Source organism: Zeus faber, assembly GCF_960531495.2.
Source record: "Zeus faber genome assembly, chromosome: 4".
Taxonomy (NCBI): Eukaryota; Metazoa; Chordata; class Actinopteri; order Zeiformes; family Zeidae; genus Zeus; species Zeus faber.
Window position 1 is genome coordinate 11,600,877 of NC_137191.1, and position 9,140 is coordinate 11,610,016.

A 9,140-nucleotide genomic window follows, 5' to 3' on the forward strand; every position below is an offset into this window, starting at 1 on the left:
GGGGATGGGAGATGAGCAGATGGGTAAAAGAATGGCCGAAGCAAAAGAGATACAAGGGGATTGCTCGGGGAAGACGGATAGAAACGAGGGACGGCCAGGGGGGAGAAGAGAGGGGAAGAAGAGCGAGCGAGCGAGCCGGAAAGAGGGGAAGGGATGAGGGAGGGCGCAAAAAAGGCTGGATGGAGCGCAGCATCAAGAGTGCGAAACCATCCACGACCATCCCAACCTACTTTTCTCGCCTCCTTTGCCGCCCCCTCTGACAGATAGCGGTTAGGGTAGAAATAATGCAGATTAACATAATTGCTTAAAGTGTGTGTGAATATTCATGACTTCTCAAGCCTTATTATAGCAACAAATCCACACGACAATGAATGTAAATGCACTGAGATCATATTACATAGCACGCAATGCCCAAATCGCATCGTCCTCCCTCAACCCGCTGTGTGTGTGCATGTGTGCCTGTGTGTGTGATTGTGTGTGTGTGTGTGCGTGTGCGTGTGCATGTGCGTGTGTGTGTGTGTGTGTGTGTATGTGTGTGTGTGTGTGTGTGTGTGTATGTGTGTGTGTGTACGCGTGCGCGCACGTGTGTTTATTTGTGTGGACACTGCAGCTGCAGCTGTGAGTGTCAAGGTTGGTACTATCTCTGAGTGTCTCCTGATCATTAGTTGCCGGGGTTGTTTCCCAGGCCTGGCGGAGGGGGGCTGGAACTTAACTAGAAAAAAAAAAACAAAAAAAAAAACGCCACAGCCAACGGGAGAGAACGTTGAGAACGGAGATCACGGACGTACGGAAGGCGAGGGAACAAGAAGCGCGCGCAGGTGACGGGGTAAAGTTGAGGGGGAAAGGAAAAAGGTGGGAGACACCGAAAATAAACCGTGCAAAGTCGGGAGGAAGGAGAACGCGGGGGAGGCGATGAAAGGAGGGAGAGATCACCCTCAAGAAAAATAACACCACTTTCTCCTGGAGACTGGACTAATTGTGGGGGAGGCGGGAGGGGCGGGCGGGGGAGGGAGGGGGTGTGCGGTGGAAGGAGGGGGGCATACTGTATTAAGAGAAATTGAATGAGCGAGCGAGAAGAATGGCATGGGATGTCGAGTTAGTGGGCTGGGGTGGGAGGGAGGGAGGGTGTGGGGATGGCGGGGCGAGGGTTGAGGTGCTGGTGGGGCTGGGGTAGAATGCACATATTACACACCCATTCACACACACACACACACACACACACGCACACACACACACTGACCCCCTCCTGCTCCTCTGCCCATGCCTCTGGGGTGCCAGATGGCACGGGATGAACCCTCCTCAGGGGAAACAGCTTGGTGCGCCCCTCCCTCACGTCACTACACTTTCTCACATTCTGACAACACAGGGAAACATAAGGGAGGTGTGTGAGGGTTATCAGCACTGCCCATCCATGTGAGTATGTATTTTCCAAACACACACACACACACACACACGCGCGTGCGTGCGCACATGCACACACACACGCACACACACACACACACACACACACACACACACACACACACACACACACACACACACACACACACACACAGTCATACGAGCTACACTGCATCCGACTCCAAAGATGAGAGGAATGATATCAAGGCATGGCATGACATATTCCCGGTCTGGTAAAGAATTTGGTCAACCACCCCCCCGTCCTTGAAAGAAAAAATCCCGGAGAGCCCGGGGCCCCGTTGCGCCCTACTCCCGGACAAAGCTCCGCGAGAGACATTGGGAGCCCTCTGCGGTGTTTTGCCGTCTCCGCCCGGCTCCTCCGAGATGCTATCACACTTCTATGTGACGCACAGAGCGGCGCTGACCTCCCTGAGACCACCACCAGCGCGGCAACAGGAACTGGAACCGTGCAGGAGCCACTTCCAGTAACTCCCTGCCGGCGTGCTGGTGATGGTCACGGGTGAGTAGCGGGGCCGGGCAGAGATGGCGGGAGACGGAGAGAAAGTGCGAGGGCTCAGGAATGACTGCGGGTGAGATTAGAGAAACTGAGAGTCGTGTACCCGCCAATGGCGGCGGCCATGTTGCAGTTTTTCACCGATCGCTTACACAAAGCGAATGCTGGGGCAAAAGTATGAAAAAACTTTTTGTCACGGCGCCTTAACCGAGGGCACCGAATGTACAAACACACGTTCTGCTTTACACTTTGCAAAACACTGCAAACGGTTTCGTACGTTAAGACACTTTGTTCAAAAATTAAATCTCTTGCAATAGTTGGGAAAACAACTCTATTCATAATGCAACCATACTTGCAACAGGCAACACCCACACACCCACACGAAAAAACATATACACTTAGAGTATACACTAATTGAACACTCCAAAAAGGCCTTGGGTAAGCTCACCTGTTTTGTGAGAACTTTGCAAACATGGAGGCATGAGAGAGAGAGAGAGAGAGAGAGAGAGAGAGAGAGAGAGAGAGAGAGAGAGAGAGAGAGAGAGAGAGAAAGAGAGGTGGAGGAGGACGAGAACAAGAACAAGACGAGGATGCGGACGACAACAAAGAAGGGGAACAGGCAATAGACAGAGACGCATTTCCGACGACATGAGGGCCACTTTAGTGGACCATGTGATAAATCATGGCCTGACTATGAGGGAGGCTGCGCAGAGTCCCTCACGATCCCTTTTTTATTTTTTTTTTAACCATTGCACAGAAATGTCATTATTTTCGTTTCCATGACTTTACACTAACATATCACATTGATTACTGTACTGTAATTCTCCTTTTCTTTGTTGTTTTTTTTTGTTTGTTGTTTTAAAAAAAAAAAAAAACCTTTCCATTTTTTGCCGTTGAAATTGGTGTAGACTTATGGTACCGGATCGTTCACGGAAGGCTGTATGAGGAAAGGTATACTTTTAGCCACTTAGGACCTCAGTGTTTTCTATAAAGTACATCAGTGTGTTGCTGCTGCTTTGGGAGAGTCATTCAAATGGTCCATGCGTCATTTTGCTGCAAAAATACCCTTTTGAAAAAGGATTGTTCATTTTTGATTGCGGCGATTTATTTTGACAGAGAGGCGAGATGCTTATCCCCGAGCGCCGCGTCGCTTCCGCACAATGAGCCAAAATTCCGCAACAAGTGTGTAAGCGACGGCAAAAAGCCAAAATCACGACCCCAAACGTCTTCTTCGGTCAAAGCCCAAAGCGTTTCACTTGAACAACTGAGAGTTTTGTTTTGATGGCAGTGATACCGGCGTAATACCATAGCATAAGAACGGCCGATTTGCCGCTCCCTCTTACGCACACACACACGCCCCCTCTGTGCGCTGGGTCGGAAGGAGAGACTGTAAAGGGATGAAACAGGCCAACACATCCCAACGGGCCCCACCACTTATCACCAGCCTTCTGAGATTCCACCAAGATTCACCCCCTTATGAATAATCTCCCCCACAGGCGCTACGGAGCAGCAGTGGAGGACGGGTGGGGGTAGGGGGGGCTGGGGGGGACTGATTATTTAGAAAGAAGCAGGGAGGACCAGGGGTACGTCGGGCTGGAACGAGGGGGAAAAAGAGGAGAGAAAGGCAGGGAAAACAAGAGACAGACAAGGATGTGGTGCGCGGACCGGGGGGACAGACAGAAGGAAGCGGGACGGAGGGAGCAAAGGGACGGAGGGAAAGCGGAGAGAGGGGAAAAAGAGAGCGAGAGAGATAGAGAGAGAGAGAGTCTTTTGATGTGCCCCCCTCCCTCCCCTCCCCCACCCCCACCAGAGCCGGCATCGGGGCGGATGCGTCGCTCGCCCCGCTGCTTGAAGGGACTGACTGGTTTATTAAACGCTCCCACCGCCCCCATGCCTCCGAGCATGATGGGATTAATGCTGGCATAACCCTTTACTTAATTCATTACAGGGGGATGGAGGCTAATTTGATTTGATATTATTTTAATAAAGTTCTGTGATGATTTGGAAGATTGTTTCGGGCTATCAAAAATAATTTTCCAGTTATTACCGCCATCCAGGCAAGTCCTTTGATAGCTGCAGTCCATCTCGCGTGCGCGCGGAATACATTATCCGCGTGTGCCGCCAAGCCACTGGTCATGTGTTAATTGTGGGAGCGGGTCTGATCTGCTGAGTGTTGGGAAATGATGTTGGGATGTGCCGGCGAGGTGACACCAAAGACAAAACATGATAGAAGAAGGAATGAGAGAGGAGGAGAGAGAGAGAGGGGGGGGGATGTTTTGTATGCATCGAGCATGCACATGTCACGACGGAGACTCCCAAGTACCCGTGATCGCCTTCCAGAGGGAAGGGCCGGCCCTTTGGTCGTGTATTTATTGAAGATCCCGCTTACAGTACGCTCGTCGACTCCCAACTCCTGACTTCTGTTTTTGCAGTGCACTTGTACAGCGTGTTTGTCGTTTGTTCGGATAAAGTTTCAAAATGGACAAGTATATATGAAATGATGGTATCCTGTGATTCTCACCTCTTTTCACATCGAGGGCCCCTCGGTTTGATACACGTTGGGCCACAGATCCCAATTGATATGATCTTGTCTCTGGGACCCCAATCTGAGAGGATGTTTAATAGTTATTTAGGATTTAGTCCAAAACTCCATAACTGTCCTTATTATGGTCGGGGAGATAACAGTGAAACTATTATCTAAACAGTCATTGTTGCACATTCTCTAATGGTGCTAATGTTAATGAAATAATGGTGACGTTGAACTATTAATCATTTTACTCGGGACCCCTTGGAACCTTTTGTAGGACCCCTGGGCGGGCGGGGTCTTATGTTGACAAACCATTGTTTTTTATTATTATCATTGTTTCAGATATTCTTGCTGAATATGTATGTTTGTTGTTGTTTTTCTCACACCGTGATAATAAAGTGCGTTTATTTTCCTCTGCTGTCTTTAAATATACATGTGCCCTTCTCTTCCACAGTAATCCTGTTCTCCACACAGTCTTTGTCCACCTCATGTAATGAGCCATGCAAGTCGCAAATAATCCCGCCACTGTCTCTTCACCTATTTACATATTCCACAAGCTTTGCTTTTTTTTTTTTTTTGGGAGACACTGCCGTTGTCTCATACCACTTTCTTAAGCCCGAGTCCAGACTCGGCACTGGCAGGTTTTTTTTTTTTTTCGGGGATGGGGGGCCAAAAGAGGGATTGGGTGGGGGTGCGGGGGTCAGGGCGATACGGGGTGTACGGTGGTGACAATGTTTTTGTTTTGCTTGTTCCTTAAAGCCCAAATGACACACATTTCCCTCTGAAAAGATAAGCCCTCAGTCAAAGGCCGCGGGAGATGTCTGGGACCCTGTGAAAGGAGCAGGGGAATTACCTACCAGGGGTCTGGCATGAGGGGAGAGGGGTGAGGAGGAGAAGGAGATGTGGGGGTGTGTGTGGGGGGTGGGGGGCACCCCTCATTCATTAGTCCGTCTGGGGTCCAAGGCGGGGTCACACAATGTGACGGTTGTTCTCTGGTCCCAGAGACCCCGGCAGACATGTTTAATGGCCACAGTTTCCTCTCCAGACAGAGAGAAGCAGGGAAAGTTGGGGGTGGGTGGGGGGAGGGGGGGGGGTGGACAGGGGGTGGGAGGTGAGAGAGGGGTGGGCGAGTTGGTGAACATTTGCGAGACAGAGGCTGAGAGATAAATAAAGAGGGAGGGGTATGGAGTGGATGAGAGGAGTTCAGGGAGGGGGGTAAGACTTAGGGAAGGGAAATTAAGCGAAGGCACAGGAACTTAAGTGGATCCATACTCGGAGCGAGAGGCATTTGGGGTTGTCCGGGTTCTCACTCCGCGCATGTTGATACCTGCCCTTCGGAGAGAAACAGGAGAGCATTCCACTCCCCGACGCCTCCTCCTCTGTTTTTCACAAGCCCGCGAGTCCGCGGGTCACGATCCAGAACAATTATTGGGGTCGGGGTTCACGGTTATCGTCGGTAAGTGGAAACACACAAATGAGGAATTTCATGCCATTTGCCCACAACAAATGTATGCTCCACCGAAAAGAAAAAAAAAGTGAAGGAGGAAAAAAAAAAAAAAAAAAAAGTCCAGGCACACTTCTGCTTTTCGTAGGGCTCAAGAGCGCCTTGGCGCACTGTGTAACCCAGGAAGAAAAAAGAAAAAGGTTTCATGCATCTCTCTCTAGGACCTTTGAACCATAAGGAATAGTATACAGCTTCCCATCAATTATGCTAATGGTTTGTGAATCATATAAATTGCATTTGTTTTTCTTACATATTTTAACCGAGGCTTTTCAGAATGTCAGAATGTCAGAGGTTTTTTAGTAATAGCCGGGATTCTTTAAGTTCATTCCGTCCACCGAGGTGTGGCCCCGTCGAGTTCAATGGTATGGCCCCCCGGGCGGAAATCAATGTCCACAAAAAGGGTGTTTGTTACCGCGGCGAGTAATCAAGGTTATGGAAAAGGCCACGCATTACCAGCGCCCTGCTGAAATATGCAGCATGCATGTGCATATGTTCTGAGATTAAATCAGAAACCCAAATGTCAAGCGCAAATGCATGCAAGTATTGATGCTACGGCTGGGAGGCTCATATACTGAAACGACCCGGTGTGTGTTAAATGTTAATTCCAGCGCTACCGGAGGAGATGATGCCGGACTGACTGTATGTGTGTGTGTGTGTGTGTGTGTGTGTGTGTGTGTGTGTGTGTGCGTGTGTGTGTGTGTGTGTGTGTGTGTGTGTGTATGCTCGAATGAAGAAAAAAACTGTGTTTGTAAAACTGTGTTTCTTATTATTGTCATAAGACCTCGTCAGAAGACCCAACGCCCTGAGCCTAGAAGTCGGAAATGCACTTACAAATTCCTCACCGTGCACCTGACACTGTACAAAACGGGAGAGGAAATTCTTTTTTTTTTTTTTTTTTTTAACGCAGAGCCGATCGTTTTCCCTCGCGCTAATTGTGTGCGCGTGAAATAGTAATAAAGAATGCAGGCGTCGAGGTATGCTTTCCCTCTCGAGGTTCTCTCTTTAATCCCTGATGTGAAAGGTAGTAATTTGTCACTTTACACCAGTGCCAATTAGATTAATTGCATTAGACAGGCCACTTAAGTGAACCCCCCCCCCCCCCCCCCGACACACACACACACACACCCACACACACACACACACACACACCCCCGGAGCTGAGAGACCTGGGTTCTCCGTCTTCTTATCCTTTCTGTCAGTCTTTTTTATCCGCCCGTCGTCCCCATGGGCTCTGGCAGTGATCTCGAAAGGAGATTTTCCAGAGATGTCAATTGTCAGGAAATAATTGACTGTTTTTTAGTGCTTGGCAGCGGGCTGGCGGAAGACTACTGTTTCTCCGGTTGAGTGGCATTATTGTGGTGTAAAAAGTAAAAATACCCCAAAAACGATGTCGATGACGATTTGTCCGAGGGGAGAATCATCCATGTAACCTAGATAATGTCCCTGCAAGTCACTGGAAAGGCCATATCCCAACACTCGAGCCACCATAAATGTCTCATCTTAAATCAAGACAGATAAAAACTTGTTCCCCTGTAAAAATCCATCTTGTCTGCACCTTCCTCTTTAAAGTCTGTTGGCCAAAAACACATGTCAGGGTTGGCATACTATTCAGTTAACACCGTCTGGCCCGCTGGCTCAGGAGGAGGAGGAGGAGGAGGAGGAGGAGGGATCATGTCAGACCCTGATTATTGGAGGATTTTACATTTATAAACCTGCACTGGCTCTAATTTAACGACACCTTCAGGGACCTTAAAAGAGGGCCCGGAATGAGAAAACCAGATGTGGGAGCACGTTAATGGGGAACCAGCGGCACTGGGATGGCCCCCGCAGCCGCTCGCAAAAGAATAAGGCAAAGACAGGCCTGGAGAGCGGTAGCTGGGTCCAGAAGGCTCGCTCCCAACTTCGCTCACTGTCCGCGCCCGAACCGTCGGCCCCCGCCCGCTGCTCTTCTCACTCCATCTATTTCTCCCTGGTCCCTTCCTTCCCATGGCGTACGCCAGGGGGCCTTCCAGTGGTTTTCCATGGTAAATTCTCCGCTAAGGCCCGCGCCCCGTCAGGCCAGGGTCCCGTCGGCCGGCGGGGGCCCGTCGGCCGGCGGGATCGTGACAGCCGGCGAGGGACCACCAGCGCGTCAAACGCCCTGGACCGGGAATCCGGAGGTGCTTGGGCGGTTTGACTCGACGGCGGCCGCCTCTCTCGGCCGGTATTATATCAGAGAGAGGGTGGGATAAGATTACGGCTTGTGAGATATCCTTGCTACCACTACTTTCCTCGAGGCGAGAAGACTTAATCCGGCGGCAAGTTCACTGCTGCACACGTGGTGCTGTTAAATACTGACAAGGGGTGGAAGGGAGAGAGAGAGAGAGAGAGGGACAGAGAGAGGGGTGCAGAGTAGAGGCGTAACATTAAGGAGTATGTGTGTGTGTGTGTGTGTTTGTGTGTGCGTGCCTGCGTGTGTGCGTGTGTGTGTGCGTGCATGCGTGTGTGTGCGTGTGTGTGCGTGCGTGCGCGTGCGCGTGCGTGTGCGTGCGTGCGTGCGTGCGTGCGTGCGTGCGTGCGTGTGTGCGTGCGTGTGTGCGTGTGTGTGTGTGTGTGCATGTGTGTGTGTGTGTGTGTGTGTGTGTGTGTGTGTGTTCTGTCTGGTTGGTTTACTGGTATGTTCAACAAAATATCAACATTTAAACAAATGGGTTTTTTTTTCATCTCTATCCGTGTTTTCCTATCTCTCTCCCTCTCTCTCCCTCTCTCTCCCTCTCTCTCCCTCTCTCTCCCTCTCTCTCCCTCTCTCTCTCTCTCTCTCTCTCTCTCTCTCTCTCTCTCTCTCTCTCTCTCGTCCCTCTCCGTCTTCTTTACACTCTCTCCCAATCGTGCTACTTGTTGTGGTTCCTCGGGCAGGCGGCCAGAAGTGGGTCAGAGTTTAAAGGGATCTGCTTCCCATTTGAGGTCCAGGGAGCCGAGCCTCAGTCCTCAGTCGTCACCGTGCCTAATGACAGAGGGCACCGGCTCCCTCCTTCTACCCCCTCTCTCTCTCTCTCTCTCTCTCTCTCTCTCTCTGTCTCTCTCTCTCTCTCTCTCTCTCTCTCCCTCCCGCCCTCATGTATCTGGGAAATGTCAGCACGGAGGACATTCTCGCAGGGCCGGGGGAGCTCTACGTGACCGGGGGAGCGCTGCTACCGTCTTGAAAACCGATGCAA